The following is an 18,714-nucleotide window of genomic DNA, read 5'->3' on the forward strand; positions in this document are numbered from 1 at the left end:
GGGGTTTTGATTTTTTACTTTGCTTTTCTGTTTGGAGTGTCATTGTAACTACTGTATTGTAAATGATAGAAAATAATTGCATATGTTAAAAAATAGTGTTATATTAAAAAAAATAAATTAATTAAAAAAACATTTTCCATCCATGATTATGAGGGATATTGGTCTATAGTTTTTTTTTAAATAACATATGCTTTTGTTAACAGAGTAATACTGCTTTCATAGAATGAGTTGGGAAATATTTTGTACTCTTTAATTTTCTGTAAGACCTCAGAGAATTGATATCATTCCCCCCCCCTTTTTTTCCCCCAAAGTTTATGTTTGAGAGAGAGGGAACATGAATGGGAGAATAGTAGAGAGGGAGAGGGTGAGGGGGAGAGAGGGAGGGGGAGAGAGGGAGGGAGAGAGAGGGAGGGAGAGAGAGGGAGGGAGAGAGAGAAGGAGGGAGGGAGAATGAGAATCCCAAGCAGGCTCCATGCTATTAGTGCAGAGCCCAATGAGGGGTTCAATCTCAGGAACTGAGATCATGACCTCAACCAAAATTAAGAGTCAGACACTTAACTGACTAAACCATCCATGTGCCCCTATATCGTTTTTTCCCTTAAATGTTAGCAAGAACTTTCCAGTGAACCAACTTGGGGGCTAAAATTTTCTCTGGAGAAGACAATATGATGAAGGTAGATAGATGAGGCATGATTCCATGTAATTATTAACAAGGTCCTAACTTTTGTTATTCAGTGGGTCTGTGGGTGCTTATTACATTATTAACAGTACTTTCCTACTAAAAGCAGGCAATACATGACTGTGTGTCATTACCAAGGTTTGTGAGTAATCTAATTCTGTGTGCCTGAGATAAAAATAACCTGTAGTTCCAGTCTCGAGCTCTTACAAGAGTCACTCTATCATATCTAGAGTTATCTACTAGATACTTCTTGTATAACCAAGAGAACTTATCCTTCATTCTTATAGCTTCTCAAACCTTAGAGTTATTTCTGGTTCATTATTATTTTAGATCTCCTAAACTATGATAGACTGTCAAGATTTGTGAATGTTTCTTTCAAATTTGTTCTTATCTATTACTTCACTATTTCCATTTTCCTCATAATACAAGCCTTTATCACCTCATACTTTGATTTGCTAATTTGGTAATCAGACCTAAATCCAAATTCCAATTCTGTGCTTCCTGGTTAGGATTAGATAACATGTGAAAAACTCTAGAACAATACCTAACATCAGTAGGTATCAATAATTTTCATTGATTTCATTACTCATGGTCTCCTTCACATTCCTTTTTACCCTCTTCAGTAAAAATGTACATTTCCCTGCCAAAGAGCATACATTAATATGCTATTTGGGTAATCTAACAGTAATACCAAAGGGTCTGAGGAAACCTTGAGCAATCTCACATAGACTGGTAAATGTAGCTGTATTAATTGTCCCGAGGGAACATCAAGGAGCCTTTGTGTGTGTGTGTGTGTTGTGTGTGGTGAAATGAAAGAAAATTCTGTCGTTTGGTAATAATGAAAAATGAGCCTGTCAAGAGTAGTCCTGGAGAATAAATGAATCAGCTACCTTCTTCATCTAATTTTTCAAAAAAAAATCTTCAAATTATATCTTGACTTATTTATAGATTCAGAATAAAAAAAAGTTTAATTTTTTAGGGGCGCCTGGGTGGCTCAGTCGGTTAAGCCTCCGACCTCGGCTGAGGTCAGATCTCATGTTCGTGGGTTCGAGCCTCGTGTCAGGCTCTGTGCTGACAGCTAGCTCAGAGCCTGGAGTCTGCTTCGTGTTCCGTGCCTCCTTCTCTCTCTGCCCCTCCCCCTCTCATGCTCTGTCTCCCTCTGTATCAAAAATAAAACATTAAAAAATTTTATAAAGAAAAACATTTAAAAGAGTAAAAAGAAAGTTAAATAACCTGCTCGAGGCCACACAATGAATGGATGAGTGGTGGACACAGGATAAAAGCAGGCAGTTTGACTACGGGGTCTGCATTCTTACCCACTGTATTATGCTGATACCAAAAAAGCAGTGCAACTGGCATATGTGGGGGGCAATGGGAAAACCACCTGGCTTATAATGCTCAAGCCACTGATGTAATCAACAGAGCCTTTAATCAACCTATTTGAGAACCGTAATTCTGAGCAGCAGAAATATATTGGAAGCTCAAAAGACATGACTGATTGTATTCTCTACATTTAGTGAATTTAGCTGGCAACTGGCAGGAGAACATGGTGCTGATATTTGTCCCACGTGAGCACAGTTTTTATTTAAGCAACTTTATTTCCTTTTAAATTAATATGTGCTAGCAGTTATTCTCTTAGAATTACTTGGCATTAAGGAGAATACACAGTTAGGTTATTAAATGATTCTCAAATACTGGATGAAATGCAATGATCTCAGCTGGCTGTGGTTTAGAATTCATTTAGTGAATTCATTCACATGTGATAAAGTCAGGTGCTGTTTTCTCTGAATTTCAAAGTGCTCAAGTCAGCACCAAGCAAGTAGGACTTCTATTGTTGTAATTAATGATAGTGAAGAATCAAGTAACAATATTCACATGTATGTCATTCTCTTAGGGAACACACTGACGTATCTCATCATTCTGCTCAACTGCCAAAAGTATAACAGCTTCTGAACTTATCTAACAGAACACTATCTAACAGTTCTCCTAGAGTAAGCCAAATTTCCTCTTGTATACGGACAGTGAGAAGCCCGGTTTTATGAAGGCTTTTTATATATGATTCCAACAAAGTCATGACATGGACTCTAAAATGTTCAAAAATTATTTGAATATCACACATTTTAATGAATCTCAACACCGAACCATAAATCCATCAAGGAAGTTCCTGTGAAGGGAGTCAACAGTACTGACATTTCGTCAAGGAATGGATCATTGTGCTCTCTAACTTGCAGCTGAAAGTTTTCAGTTTCCTTAAATCCTCTCCTTCCTGTCTCCCACCACCCTCTCTCCACCCGCACTCCACAATGCCCTACCTACTCATGCCCTTCCTTCAAGGGCATAAGGACCTGTGACTCTGCCCAAACTGCTTCTCTCTCATATATCAGCCCACTAGAGACCATGTCTTAGACTAATAGCTGCTTAATATGTAAATGATCATAATTATATGTGGTATAATATGTATTATGATATAAAAATTCCAGGCCATTAATATACAGAAATATGTTGCATTTCTACACACTAATAATGAAGTAGCAGAAAAAGAAATTAAGAAAAATTCCTATTTAAAATTGCACCAAAGCGAATAAAATACCTAGGTATAAATTTAACCCAGAGGTTCATTTTTCAGCGTGTTGAAAACTCTGAAAACTGTAAGACACTGATGAAAGAAATAGAGGACAACACAAACAAATGGAAAATGTATCATGCTCATGCACTGGAAGAATTAATATCATTAAAACATCCAAAACGTACCAAAAGCAATCTACAGATTTAATGCAGTTTCTCTCAAGATACCAAGAGGGACTCCTGGGCAGCTTAGTTGGTTAAGTATCTGACTTCAGCTTGGGTTATGATCTCATGGTTCCTGGGTTCAAGCCCTGCATCAGGCTCTCTACCGTCAGAGCAGAGCCTACTTAGGATATTCTCTCTCTCTCTCTCTCTCTCTCTCTCTCTCTCTCTCTCTCTCTCTCTGTCCTTCCCCTGCCCACACTCTGTCTCTCAAAAATAAACATTTTTTTTAATTTTTTGATGTTTTTTATTTATTTTTGAGAGACAGAGACAGCGCGAGCAGGGGAGGGTCAGAGAGAGAGAGGGAGACACAGAACCGGAAGCAGGCTCCAGGCTCTGAGCTAGCTGTCCGCACAGAGCCCAACACAGGGTGGGAACCCATAAACCATGAGATTATGACGTGAGCCAAAGCCGGATGCTTAACCGACTGAGCCACCCAGGCGCCCCAAAAATAAACATTTTTTTTAAAAGATACCAATAGTATTTTTCACAGAAGTAGAACAAATAATTCTAAAATTTGTATGAAACCACAAAAGACCTCAAATAGACAAAGCAATCTTGAGAAAGAACAAAGATGGAGGTATCACAATCCAAGATTTCAAGATATATTACAAAACTGTAGTAATAAAAGTCAGTTAATTTACAACAAAGGAGCCAAGATTATACAATGAGGAAAAGACAGTCTTTTCAATAAATGGTGCTGGGAAAACTGAATATTACTCAAACATAAAAAAGAATGAGACCTTGCCATTTGCAACAACATGGATGGATTTACAGGATATTATGCTATGTGAAGTCAGAGAGAGACAAATATCATATCATTTTTATGTAGAATCTAAAAAACAAGGACACACACAAATCCAATAAACTCTTAAAAACAGAGAACTTGTGGTTGCTAGAGGGAAGGTGGGTGGAGGGATGGGCCAAATACATTAGAGAATTAAGAAGTACAAACTCCCAGTTATAAAATCACTAAGTCACAGAGATGGAAAGCACTGCGTAGGGAATATAGTAAGTAATACTGTAGAGCACTTATGGTGACAGACGCTGACTACACTTAGGGCAAGCCCTAAGTAATGAAGAGAATTGTTGAATCAATACGTTGTATACCTGAAACTAATGTAACACTGTATGTTAATTACACTTCAATTTTTAAAGCTGCATATACAAGTTCAATTGTCATAATTTTTCATAAACCCTCTCTCACACAAAAATTTGCAAACTATATGTTTACATTTAATAAAAGTTTGGGTTTAAAAAAATTTTTTAATATTTATTTATTATTGAGAGACAGAGAGTGAACAGGGGAAGGGCAGAAAGAGAGGGAGACACTGAATCCAAAGCAAGCTCCAGGCTCTGAGCCGTCAGCACAGAGTCTGACGCAGGGCTCGAACTCACGAACCGTGAGATCATGACCTGAGCTGAAGTCGGCCGCTTAACCTGCTTAACCGACTGAGCCATCCAGGCCCCCCTACATTTAACAAAAGTTAATACAAATATATTTTGAATTCTTTCAAAGTATTCTACTAGAGCTTTTGTTGCTTAAGGACTTTTGTAGCAGAAATTCAGAATTATAAATATATTCTGATGATACTTTCTCAGTTAATTGTTGATTGTCTAAACACATTAAGAGACTGTGATGATGGAGGAAGACTGGAGTTAGAACCAGAAAATTTCTACTAGGGTTTCTGTCTGGGTTGTTTATTAGATGTATGGTCTTGGGCAAGCCAGTCTACTTCTGTGAATTTCAGTTTTATATATAAAATAGGAATAATGCTTTTCTCATTGTATTGCCCATAAAATGGACAGTTCTGTTCTTGAGAACGTCTCTACTGCACCTGACATTCTCAGCCACTCCTTCATTCTGAAATCCTTTTTCACTCAGCTCCCTGAAACCATTCTCTCCCAGTTCTTTTGTGTCTCTGGCCGCTCCTTCGGTCTCCTCTGAGGACTTCTCTGCCTCTCTTCACTTCTTTGGTGTTGTTTGCCCACGTTTCAGTCTTTGCCCTTTTTTTATTCTAATTACATCTATTACAAAGTGATGTAATACACTTCGGTACTTTAAATTGCCACGTTAGACTCCTCTCTGTCACACCTTCTTCCCACTTTATCGTTCACACTGAATACTGGCACACCTCGAGACTTGGCACAGCTAGCCCCCTCGGCTTAATTTCTGCTCATTCCCTTATCTCTTAACTCCTACTCATCCCTCAGTACTTAGTCACTTTTCTCCAGGAAGTCTTCCTTGACTGCACAAGACTGGATAAAATGCTGCTTCTATGTGTGTTTCCATACCACCCCCATGCTTACCCTGACTGTAGCATTTAACACAGTATGGTTACGAACTTTCTCGACTACCTCCTCTATGAGAATGTGAGCTCTTTGAGTGGGGACTCTAATTTATGCACTACTGTATCCACAGCCCATGGCCTTCGCCCAGCATATAGAAGACCTACACAATCATTGTTTACTGATAGGTAAATCCTGCCAACTCCAAGGTGAAACACTTTATAAACAGTTAAGGACTATTGGATATAATGTATCCCTATCATTATGATTTTCATTATGCAATAATGGAATATAATATATATACAATACACCATTTATTACACAAATATCAATTAAGCATCTGCCATGTGCCAGGCACTCTGCTAAACAGAGAAAAAAGCATTGAACAGGCACTCTTCCAATTTTCATGATATTAACAGTTTCTTGGCCAAAACTCTTAACAAAAGCCTTGGAACAGGATTTTTAATGGTCCAGTCTGCTTTACTATCTACAAACGCAGGTAGGTTCTAACATTGATTATCTGATACAGAATTGAAAGGAAGCATACATCATACCCCAACCTTCCAGTCCTATGCCTAAGAACAAGACTTCTATTCTCAGACTGCTTTTTGCCCTTCTCTTAATTCCACCTAGACTTTCACTTGTACATCTGGTAGACTTTATGCTCCTTTCCCAGAATACAGTGCATTGGGTCCTTTCCAGCACCTACCTCAATGCCTATTAAATAATAAATTATAATGTAAAATAAACTCCAAAAGCCATCATGGAAAGATTCTCAGTATCCATGTAGTAATAATCAAAACTGAGAAGTCTAAAAGATTCCATCCCTTCAACCCAAATTTTATTTCGTAATGAACTGTCTGTACTTATTTTAAAATCGGCTATTGGACAGTTACAAAAGATTTTCAAATTAACCTTTTGGGAACATATTCTCAAATTCCAAATATCCACTCACTCAGACTCATTTATTATTCCCTCCCACTTTCATGCCTTTTATATGATATTAGTCAACATTTCACCTACTAGTCTATAAACTTATGTGGAATTTGGGGCGCCTGGGTGGCTCAGTCAGTTAAGCATCTGACTTCAGCTACAGTCATGGTCTCACTGTTCATGGGTTCGAGCCCTGCATCAGGCTCTGGGCTGGAAGTGCAAAGCCCGTTTCACATCTTCTGTCCCCCCACCTCCACCCCTCCCCATGTCGCGTGTGCCTGCTCTTTTTCAAAAATAAAAAATATTTTTAAAAAATGAGTCCCTCTTGGGGCGCCTGGGTGGCTCAGTCAGTTAAGCGTCTGGCTTCGGCTCAGGTCATGATCTCACAGTTTGTGGGTTCGAGCCCTGCATCAGGCTCTGTGCTGACAGTTAGCTCAGAGCCTAGAGCCTGCTTCAGATTCTGTGTCTCCCTCTCTCTATGACCCTCCACTGCTCCCACTGTCTCTCTCTCAAAAATAAATTAAAAACTTTAAAAAAAATGAGTCCCTCTTTAAAAAATTCATGTGAAATTTGTAGTTTTATTTAGAGCAGAGACCCCGGGTTCATCTTCAACTACATATTATTATGTAGTTGAGAATATTCATATATTTAATATTAATATGTATCACTGTCATTTTAATAAGCCTACAAAATGAGGAGTACCTGGGTGGTCCAGTCAATTGGGCATTTGACTCTTCCGCTCAGGTCATGCTCTCAGTTCATGGGTTTGAGCCCCCTGTTGGGCTCTGTGCTGGCAACACAGGGCCTGCTTGGGATTCTCGCTCTTTCTCTGCCCCTTCCCCACTCTCTCTCTCTCAGAATGGATAAATAAACTTAAAAAACCCTCCAAAATGAGAGCTATAAAATTCAAAGTATTCACTTTAACAGTCTTCCATTCCTCAGAAACCAGATAAACATTTTTGAATTATCAAGTCTTTTCAAGAGGTACGAGAATCCAAGTGGGGTGAGTACATAAAGTTACCTCAGTTTCTACAGGGAAGCTCCTATGTGGTTTCTTCAAAGTTCTTAACTGATACCTATTATCAGAATAATGATTTTAAGTATACATTATGAGTAAAATGAGGTTTAAATTGTTCCATAGTAATTTCTAGCCATGATTACTTTGATTTGTAATAGGGTAACAGTTGGCCATTCTTTGCGTCTTCATCAGGCTCACCAGGCTGCCCTGTGTGCTCCTCAACCCTGGCCGTGGCCCAGCTCTGAGAACATTGCCTGCACAGTGCATCGTGGATCAGAACTGAAATTCGCATCTGGGCTTGTAGGCCTTCGGCAGGCTCCTCCAGACCTGGTGTCCCTCACCTTTGCCCATTCCTCAACCTCCCACCTAACAAATGTAGTCAATAGTCCATTTCCGCCTCCACGGTGAAATCTCTATACCCAACGTGGGGCTCGAACTCACAACCCTGAGATCAAGAGTCACATGCTCCTCCTGACTGAGCCAGCCAGGCACCCCCTTCCAAGATGATTTTTTTTTTTTTTTTAGAGAAGGAGAGAGAGCAGGGGAGAGGGACAGAGAGAGAGAATCCCAAGCAGGCTCCACACTCAGCATGGACCCCAACGCAGGGCTCAATCCCACAACCCCAGGATCACGACCAGAGCAGAAATCAAGAGTCCAACACTCAACTGACTGGTGCTCCCTTCCAAGACAACCAAGACAATTCTTAAGCCAGGTTATTTTGAACCAATGAAGTGTTTGCAAACTAATTATAATAGAAATGGTGAGTTTCTCCACGAAACTCTAAGCATGACTATCTTCTCTCCTTCAGTCTCTGACACCTCTAAATGTGCTTAGGCCTCTAGGTGTATCTGGCATTTAAACTTTTAAGTTTTTTATATTGTTAAACATCCCTCTAGACACACAAAAACATCCAAGACATATCAGTCTAATCTACTTTAACTTTTTATTATAAAACATTGCAGAGACATCTGCAAAATTAGACTAATACACGCTCATATAACCATCAAGAAGCTTCAACAACCACTTGCTTTTTCCATTGTCTTTGGCAATACAGCATCTGTTTCATTCATCTGTTATGCTGGCGCAGCAGGACACATAAGCGCTGGGGAGATGTTTTAAACCCTATGATTTCAGCAGAAATCACCAGGCACCACGGAGCACACCCTCCTGTTCCCTCACCGTGAGGCCCAGAAGAACTCTGGCCTTTTATTCTCTCTTGAGAAGACTTTAAAGTAACGACTCAAAGAAAATCGGTAGTTCCCAGTTGATGACATCATTAATAAAATTAAGTTAGATATATAAATAAAACGTAAGGATTTTTTTAAAAACTACAATACATCACAGTAAGGACTTAGAGTCTCTAGATTAAAGGAGAAAAATAGAAACTAACAACTGAATCCCTATTATGAGCCACACAGTAGGTGGTTTGCACGTGTTATTTCCTAGATTTAGAGGTTATGAGTGTGGTAGAATTACAAATAAATGGGATAAGATGGAATTAGCTGAAATGAAAATTCAAGAAAGTTATTAACATCTTTCTACAATGTGCCAGACACAATGTAAGTAAGGCATTACATATACAAAGCAGAGGAGGATAGATTCTCATTTTTAGTTTTTTTAATGTTTTATTTATTTTTGACGGGGGGGGGGCAGGGGGGGAAGAAGAGAGAGAGAGAGAGAGAGAGAGAGAGAGAGAATGAATATGAGTGGGGGAGGGGCAGAGAGAGAGGGAGACAGAATCCAGGAAGCAGGCTCCCGGCTCTGAACTGTCAGCACAGAGCCCGACCCAGGACTCGAACACGTGAACCATGAGATCATGACCTGAACTGAAGTTGGATGCTTAGCCAATTGAGCTACCCAGGTGCCCCTAAAATCTCTCTTTTTATGGAGCTCATAGTGTAGATGGGATGAAAGATAATTACTGATATAACAAGGCTAACACTTTTAGTTAGAAAAGGATTCATCTTAATAACATCTGAAAGGGTGGGAATGAATATAAAAATAAGCTTTCTGATATTAAAGAAAAATGCCTCCAGTAGAAGAAAGGCTATGAATTAGAGGACTGGTTCTCAAACCCCTTTTGAGTTTAGGGCCTAATGTCTAGGCCTATTACTGAGAAGCCTTAGAGAGCTTTTGTATAGATTTTATCAACAGATATTTGATACATTGAAAATTAAAACATTCCACTCTTCTTTGTTCAGCGTGGAGGCTCCAGGTCTTTCCTGCAATGTACTGTGGCTTTAAAAAAAAATCCTTATATACGGGGGCACCTGGGTGGCTCAGTCAGGTAACCAGTTAAGCATCTGACATCCACTCAGGTCATGATCTCACGTTGAGTTCAGAGCCCCATATCAGGTTCTGTGCTAATGGCTCAGAGTCCGGAGCCTGCTTCAGATTCTGTGTCTCCCTCTCTCGCTCATGCTCTCTCTCTAAAGAATAAGCATTAAAAAATCCTTATATTTTAGGTATATATGTAACTTCATTTTATTAATGATGTCATCAAATAAGAACTTACAATTTTTTTGACTGGTTACTTCAAAGTCTTCCCAGGAGAGTCCTTTAAAATAATAACACACCTATTACATATCAACACAAACATTTTATGAAAATATTTTTCAAACTAAAAATAGTAAGAGTGGCACTGTTTTATATTTTGGCATATCTCTAATTCTGGCTTAATAAAAGGTACATTGTCAGACCCTCTGCATTTAAACTATTGTGATATGTTGTTTTGACTGAAGTATTAAACATATGGCCTCAAAAAATAAAGATATGGCATCATACAGATGCATAATTGAAAAAGGAAGGACTTTACGGGCCTTTACAGTCTTGGATACTCCCAGGAATTCTAAAACCACATTTTGAGATTTGTTGAATTACAGGAAAGAACATTCTGTCAACTCATCTTAGTTCTTTCTACAAAGGGAGTAGGTGGACGGAGCTTTCCCTCGCTGTTTTAGAATGCTGCACGAATTTATTTTAATAACTTAATCCCTATACTCAGTAACCTGAATGCCAAAGGATTTTGGGAATCTCAGTCTTTTCTAATCTAGTATTAACAAACTTCTGCTTGCATGGGCAGATGCAATGTCTCTGTCCACCATAAGGGGGCAGCAGCAACGCAACAATTTAGCCCCTCTGCACAGTTGCAAGTGTTCTAGATCTCTGCAAGCCAGATGAATTGTTACCAAGAATGAGTAGAGAGAAAACACTAAAGGATCAACAAGAGCTTGGTCATAACAAAGAAGGCTGGGATGACGAAGAGACTTAAGGGTGCCATTCTAGCATAGTGATCATTCACGCTAAATGAGGACAGCTAAGTAGTCATCGTAGGTTTCAGAGGGAGGAGCGCAGTATTACCATAGCCTACAGCATGTCATGATATTGTTTATCAAAAAAGTTGCTTTATTTTCAAATTTGACACATATAGTCTCTATTAACAATACAGTATTTTTGTGAGGAGGAGGACGTACTCTGTACGAGACATTATGCCTGGCAATCATATACAACATGTATGAAACAGCCTTTGAAATCACATAGCTTTGTAGGAAGAAATAGATGGGACCACAAGTAGTCATTACACGAAGTATTAAGTGCTATAATGGTAGTGTGTATATACAGGGCTGTAGAAACATGAACCGCTGCGGGAAAGACAATGTGGGGTGGAGGAGGGGCTTGGGGTTACACAGAGATAGTGACATTTGATTTAGACTTGAAAGAGAAGTAGGAGAAGATAAATCGGGTTTCACACATTCAGACAAAAGAAGGAACATGAACAAAGCACCAATTGCCTGCTGACCTGTCGCAAATTTGGGGAACTAGAATTTATCCAGCAAATCTGTGATGGAACTAGAAAGACAGGTGGGCACAGACTGGGAGCTTTCCTAAATGTCATATTAAGAAAGTTTAGACTTGGTCCTATAGGCAATGTGGATCGGGAAAGGGTTTTTTTTTTTAAAGCAAGAATGTGAATCATATATGTATTTTAGAAAGAAAAAGCACCCTGACAGCTGTGTAGAAAAGTGAGGTACACGAAAGAAGACAAATGCAGTGGTTCTGGCCAGAGAAGACCTGAATTAAGACAGTGGCGTCACAAATGAAAAACTGGAAGAGACATTTCAGGTAGTGGATCTGACAGGACATAGTGACCCATTCATTTACATAGTTAATACATGTTCCTTTAGCTCTTACTATATGCCAGACACCGTCCTAGGCTGTGGAGAGATGAAAGCGAACCAAAAGACAAAGTCCCTGCCCCCAGAGAGCTTACCTTGTCGTAGACACTGCTGCAAGAGCTTTCTTTCGCCAGTGAGACCTGGAGAGGGAGAGGAGAGGCAAGGGATGCTGTGGAGAATTAACTCAGTTTCTAGTTTGAGCAAATGAGTAGACAGTTACCATTAATTGAGATTAAATCTGAAAATATGTTTGAGGAGTCAGAATGAGTTCCGTTTTAAATAGGTTTTACTACCTGTCAGAATTACATCTAGGGTCTGTTTATACATAGATTAAGAATCTATGGAGCACTGGGGGGGGGGGCGCGGGGAGCAGTGGCCCAGCGGGTTAAGCATCTGACTCCAGATCTTGGCTCAGGTCATGATCTCATGGTCAGTGTGATGGAGGCCCTTGCTGACAGCCTGGACGGAGACTGATTGGGATTCTCTCCCTCTCTCTCTCTCCCTCCCCCTCTCCTGCACTCACTCATGTGTGCATGCGCACGCTCTCTCTCAAAATAAATAAATATTTTAAAAAAAGAATCATGGATTTTTAGAGCTCATTATATAAAGACCTTAAAGATCACTTAGTCCAACCCCTTCATTTACCATATGAAAAAAGAGGCACAAAGAGATGCAGTGACTTATCCGAGGTTGCAAGTGTTCGGCTGCAGGTTTCTTGACTGTTCCTCAACTACTTATTTTACTTTATCATTCTCCACTTTTACCTAATTTAAGTAGATGAGACACATATATAATATGCTGGATGGTAATACTATTATTGGTATCAACAGGTACAGCAATTAGTGAGACAGGCTTCAAGACACTTTTGAAAATGACTTAATAGCCTGATAAAATGTGTTTCAAGAATAGAGTATAATTTGGAGCTGTTATAAAATAATTTCCAGGTTGAATATTAAAGTATGAAGCTCAAGCTGTGAGACAATATGTAAGTCTCATAGTAGAATGTAATATTAAGTATAACAGATCTAAAATACTCATGCTAAGGCTTCTTTTCTAGAATTTCATTGAATGTATGCTTGACCTCTATATTTTCTAAATTTAATTAATTTTCCTTGACTTTTTTTAGATATTCAATTAAAATATTTCAACATAGCAATCAAGGAATCAAGAAATAATAATTTTTTAAGCTTATTCATGTATTTTGAAAGAGTGAGAGAGAGAACGAGAGCGAGATAGCAGGGGAGGGGCAGAGAGAGTCCCAAGCAGGCTCCACTCTGTCAGTGCAGAAGCTGACCCGGGGCTCAAACCCACGAACCACAAGGATCATAACCTGAGCCAAAACCAAGAGTTGGACGTTCAACTGACTGAACCACACAGGTACCCCTCAAGAAAAGAATTTTAAATCATAAGTATAATTTATAATAATGGTTTCATTGTGTTAGTGTGTTATTTCCTTTCTCAAAGAACAGAATTGTCAAGACTGACAGCTTTAAATCTGCATCTCATTAAACTCAAGTAAATTCTTTGTCTCAAATTTTGAGAAGGCTTTAGAACACTTAACTATATACAAGTAAATGTTAAAACCTATCTCTTTACAGTCTTTGGAACGAACAAAAACATTGTTTTGAGCTTCATAAAATGTGAGCCTAAATTTTATGATTTTTCACTTTACCAGAAATATGTACTTAAATACAGTATAACTTGGGGCAGCTGGGTGGCTCAGCTCCTGAAGCATCTGACTTCAGCTCAGCTCATGACCTCACGGTTCATGTGTTGGAGCCCCACGTCGGGCTCAGAGAGCCGGCTTCAGATCTTCTGTCTCCCTCTCTCTCTGCCCCCCTCTCTCTTGCACACTCTTTCTCTTTCTCTCAAAACTAAATTAAAAACATTAAAAAATACAGTATAACTTTATTACATTTAGTTAATAAAGATTATAGCTTTATACTTTAAAAATACTATAAAATTGGTCATGAGCCTTGTCGCAATTCAAAAATGTTAAATTAGATCCTATTTTATCTGTTTGAAATAATGAGACTTTTTTCCTCCTACCAATAAACAATTTCTCACTGGTGACAAAGAATCTTATTTTCAACCTGCCTTGACATTCTTATTAATAATGTATAATACTTTGCACTCATATGACTGGATGTGAAAGTTTTCAGAGAGCAATCACTGTACTACGGTACCCTTGAAAGCAAGGATGCTGCTCTATTCTTTTTTTTAATGTTTAATTTTGAGAGAGACAGAGACAGTGTGGCCAGGGGAGGGGCAGAGAGAGAGGGAGACACAGAATCTGAAGCAGGTTCCAGGCTCTGAGCTGTCCGCACAGAGCCCAATGTGGGGCTTGAGCTCATGAAGCAGGAGATCATGACCTGAGCTGAAGTCAGACTTCAACTGACTGAGCCACTCAGGTGCCCCTGCTCTACCCTAGTCTTTATCCTTAGCATCTCACACAAGGAGGACACACTCAACTCATATTTGGAGGAGTGGATGAATGACAGAGAAAATAGGAAAACTGTCTAATCCAAAGTCAACCAAATACAATTTATGATTAACAGCTCCAAAAAGAGGGCTGTTGATAAGAATACATGCATGAATGAATAGGAAATAAAGTAAAATGGAGTGGATTTACATTAAACTATGTATCATGGGAAAGCAGACGTTGGCTTCCAAAGCACATGGACGTGGTCATTTCTGGAGGTGAACAGCTTCCTCACTGTCCCTGCAAGGGGAAGACGGCCTTTCAGATGAAGGACACGGCCGGCAAGGGGCAGACCCAGGCCCTGCCTCCAGAGCAGGGGAGGGCGGAAAGGCAGAAGGAACAGTAGTTAACTCCTCTTTATGGCCAGTCTCTAGGGGCCAAAAAACCTCTCCGAAACATTTCCAGGAGGGAGAGGGATTAGGATTATTTAAGAGTTCCTAGAATTACCTACCCTATGATTTCTGAAATCCCACCAGTTAAAATCTTTTTACTCATGTTACTTATCAATACATAGTCCCTTCCAGCTCAAATTGATAGTAGCAATTAGTGTCAGTGAATGTTACCTCTTCTTCTCACTCCCATGACCACATTACTTAAGAGAAGGGCTGCTAACCAAAATATGTCTACATTTAACGTCCAGATTCCTCGTGCCAGGTCCGGACTCCCGATCCCCTCATAGCTTCAGACTTGCCCTCACACTGAGGTCAGGGGCTGCACACGCCAGTGTCTGGGTCGGGTAACGTAAATGTCACGTAAGTCACTCTTCCGCAGTGTAACTGACAGGTAACGTGAGTGAGTGAGGACTGGTTGTAAAACAACAGGGACTGGCGGAGACAGGGTCAAAAGGAGCATGTGGACCCTGAGTGGGAGGCCGCTACTCTGTGTCCAGCAGCCGTCCTTTGGGACAAAGGACCCAGCTTTGCCAACACCTTCCAATTGTCCAAGAGAGGCTGGAAAGCCGGGTTTTATGTTCTAAGCCTGTGTGCGGCGGAGAGCGGCTTTCTGGCTGCCAGTCAGTGGCCCTGGATCTAAATGACCAGGCAGCACTGAGAGACGGAGACACAAAGGGAGGCCTAGTTTGGCCTGAAAGGCGGAGGCCCAGTCAAAGGGGAGGAAAGGACAAGAAAGAGGCACAGAAAGGAAGGTGGAAGTCAAATTACACCACCCTCAAAATGTGACCCAGGGAGCCTCAATCTGTCTTCTAATCTGACAGCAAAAAGGAGATGAGAAGAAGCGCTGGGGGGCGGGGGGGCAGGGAGAAAAAGAACCTCTACTGAGGAAAAAAAAAAAAAGGACATATATCAAAATACTAATACGTGTGTCACATCTTGAAGGTCCTCTTTTTCATTCTTGATAAATTTTTTTAATGTTAAATTATTTTTGAGAGGCAAAGAATGACTGGGAGAGGGGCACAGACTGAGGGAGAGGGAGACTCCAAAGCAGGCTCCACGCTGTCAGAGCAAAGCCTGAGGCGATGCGGGGTTCGAATCCAACAACCGTGAGATCATGCCCTGAGCCGAAATAGGAAGCTCAACATACTGAGCCAGCCAGGTGCCCCTCCATTCTTGGTAATTTTTAACCAGCAATATGGTTATATTAAGTTTAGAGCAAAGAAAAACATTTTATTAGAAGTTAAATAAGTTGGATTTCAGGGTAAAAACCCACTCATCACTGAGTGTAGAAAGTATACTACCATAAGCCCAAACTACGCACTGAATATTTACATAGAAAAAGAAAATCTAACAATCCCGAGTGTATGTAAAAAATATGCAACGTTCCAATTATAAAACCAGAAGAAAGAGAAGATGAAAAAACCTACACAGGTAATATAGACCACAGATTGATTACATAAGAACAAAAATATGTGACATTGTTAAGAATGCTGTAGGTCATTTTCCCTCTAAATTGTAAAATAGATGACTAAGATATTGTGTGTGTTTATGGCTTACACACTAACATGTACTGAGTCCTTTCTTCCATAAAAATTTTTAGATAGGGGCGCCTGGGTGGCTCCGTCCGTTAGGTGTCAGACTTCAGCTCAGGTCAGGGCATGATCTCACTGCTCATGGGTTCGAGCCCCACATCGGGCTCTGTGCTGCACAGAGCCTGGAGGCTGCTTCAGATTCTGTCTCCCTCTCTTTCTGCCCCTCCCCCACTCTCTCTCTCTCTCTCTCTCTCTCTCTCTCTCTCTCTCTCTCTCTCTCACACACACACACACACACACACACACTCTCTCTCTCTCTCTCTCTCTCTCTCTCTCTCTCTCAAAAATGAATAAATGGTAAAAAAATTAAAATTTTTTTTAGATATCCACCCATCTATTACATACTTTTCTACACTTACTGCATGTTTTCTTTCTTGTAGGCATGCATGTTTTTTAAAAAATATTTTTAATGTTCTACTTATTTTTGAGAGACAGAGTCCAAGCAGAAAAGGAGAGACACAATCCAAAGCCAACTACAGGTTCTGAGCCATCAGCACAGAGCCTGAAGTGGGGCTCAAACTCACAAACTGTGAGATCATGCTCTAAGCCCAAGTCAGAGGCTTAACTCACTGAGCCACCCAGGCACCCTTAGGCATGTGTTTTTAAACAATACTTTTATTTGCCTTGAGGGTGTTTTGAAGATAACGGTAGGTTTTATCCTTTTCTCCTAAATAAAGTATGTCATTTCAGGTCACTCAGGTTGGAAGCAATCTAAATCCCCAATTAATCTCTTCCAAATATACATACACAGTTTTCATTCTGTTCACAAATGAAACCCTAACCTAAATACTTCAAGTGTAATTTCAGGGGAAAAATGCTGTTCAAAAGCCTAGATAATGCATTCCTTTGTTGATGCTAAATATAGTCATCTCAAGATGACACACATTTTGACAATGATCAGTCTTACATATCAAATTTTCAAAAATAGCACAGATTCCATTGAAGGTGAGCAAGAAAAATGGCTATTCACTACATTCAGCTGAAAATGGATTTAGAAGTGTGAATCTTCCATTAAAACTGAGTTTCACCAATTTGAGGGAAACAGGTTTAAAATTTTTTTTGTTGTAGCTTTTATTTAGGGCTCCTCAAGGGAGTTGTTGCAGATAAAATACACAAATCCTCACATTTTTAAATTATTCCAGTCAAAGCATAAAGGATCTTCAAAAATAGGGGGCTAATAGCTGTGAGAAAGAAACTTACCTAATTGTATCAAATAATCAAAGTTGATTTAAACACATCTCAAAAAACTAACAACCCTGTCCCTCAGTTTGATTAATTATGCATTTTTCCACCTTGGTACACCTCAAAAGTCAAAAGAATTTCAAAGACTTATATGAACTTTGAGTTATCTTACGGCAGTAATTCAACCTGTAAAAGGGGGTGGGTAACGGGGTGGGTAATGACGTGTGACTAAGATGGTATTAATACTCAGGTTTACTTAATCGTACTACCCAAGATAGTTATGTTGTGACTAGCCGGCCAATGGGCCCGTTACGCAAAGTCATTAACAAAATTTAGCTGATGAATGATGCTCATGGCTTTGCTCATGGAACTATTTCTTACGGCTTACTTCATTTTTTCTACCTGCCTCTTTCCCAAGGACAGACATCTTGTTAGGACGTATCCTTATGCTATTTTTACCTTGTTCTCGCTCGCTCTCCACCGCCCCCTCCCCCCCACCCCCGCCCCCCAGCTCTCTTTGTTTCACATTATTGCGATAATCAACCTACCTCTCAACTTCGTTATTTTCTTTACCAATGCCAATAAATTTTTAGCACTGTAGATAGAGCGTTTCACAGTTTTCAAACAGTTGGAATGGCTTGGCGTTTCCAAAAAAGTAATGGACAAGGGAGGTCCAAAGAGGTGACCATATTATGCATTCCAACTTCCAACTGTAATTGCGCAACCCCAACATCCCACTTCGGGCAAAAAGGCTCCGAAGGATACTTTGGAGGGAGCGGGTAGCTGGTACGCAGTTAAATCACATTATCACTCCCCGGCCTCCGCAGGGACAGATCAGACATGATTTCTCTTAAAAACCTCAGGCATCGCTGGCGGCGACGGAGACCGCACGGGGGGCACGTGGTGGGTGGGGGACGACACTGAACTATGAGCCTGCCCAGACCCTAAGGGTAGAGCGAAGGGACCTGCAGCCGCTGTGCACGACGAGGGCTCTTTCCCGCAGGAGTCGGGTGGGCACCCGAGCGCCCACCGGAGTTTCGTGCCGACAGGGCACCGGCGGAGCTGAAAGCGGGGGAGCCGGGCGAGAAAACCGCCGCCGCAGCCAGAGGCAGGTCCGCGCGGCCCGCGGCGCAGACCCGGCCGGCGCCTCGCCGAGTCCGCAGGACGCGCGGCTCCCTCGGGCCG

General features: G+C 40.5%; 1 protein-coding gene across 8 annotated transcripts in view; it reads right to left on the bottom strand.

The window, feature by feature from the left end:
* Window positions 1–18,098, bottom strand: part of NEXN (nexilin F-actin binding protein) — a 52,894-nt gene extending 34,796 nt beyond the window's left edge. For 5 of the 8 annotated variants that reach the window (XM_029947289.1, XM_029947288.1, XM_029947281.1 and 2 more), the window contains exons 1-2: window positions 18,078–18,098; window positions 11,977–12,021 (exon numbers count right to left, since the gene is read on the bottom strand). The gene's annotated coding sequence lies outside the window, so the exon portion shown is untranslated. Of the gene's footprint in view, window positions 1–10,221; window positions 10,264–11,976; window positions 12,038–18,077 lie in introns of those variants that run through there. The other 3 variants (XM_029947285.1, XM_029947286.1, XM_029947284.1) reach the window with 3 other exon arrangements.
* Between the last annotated feature and the right edge of the window lie 616 nt (window positions 18,099–18,714).

Source organism: Suricata suricatta, chromosome 8 (assembly GCF_006229205.1).
Source record: "Suricata suricatta isolate VVHF042 chromosome 8, meerkat_22Aug2017_6uvM2_HiC, whole genome shotgun sequence".
NCBI lineage: Eukaryota > Metazoa > Chordata > Mammalia > Carnivora > Herpestidae > Suricata > Suricata suricatta.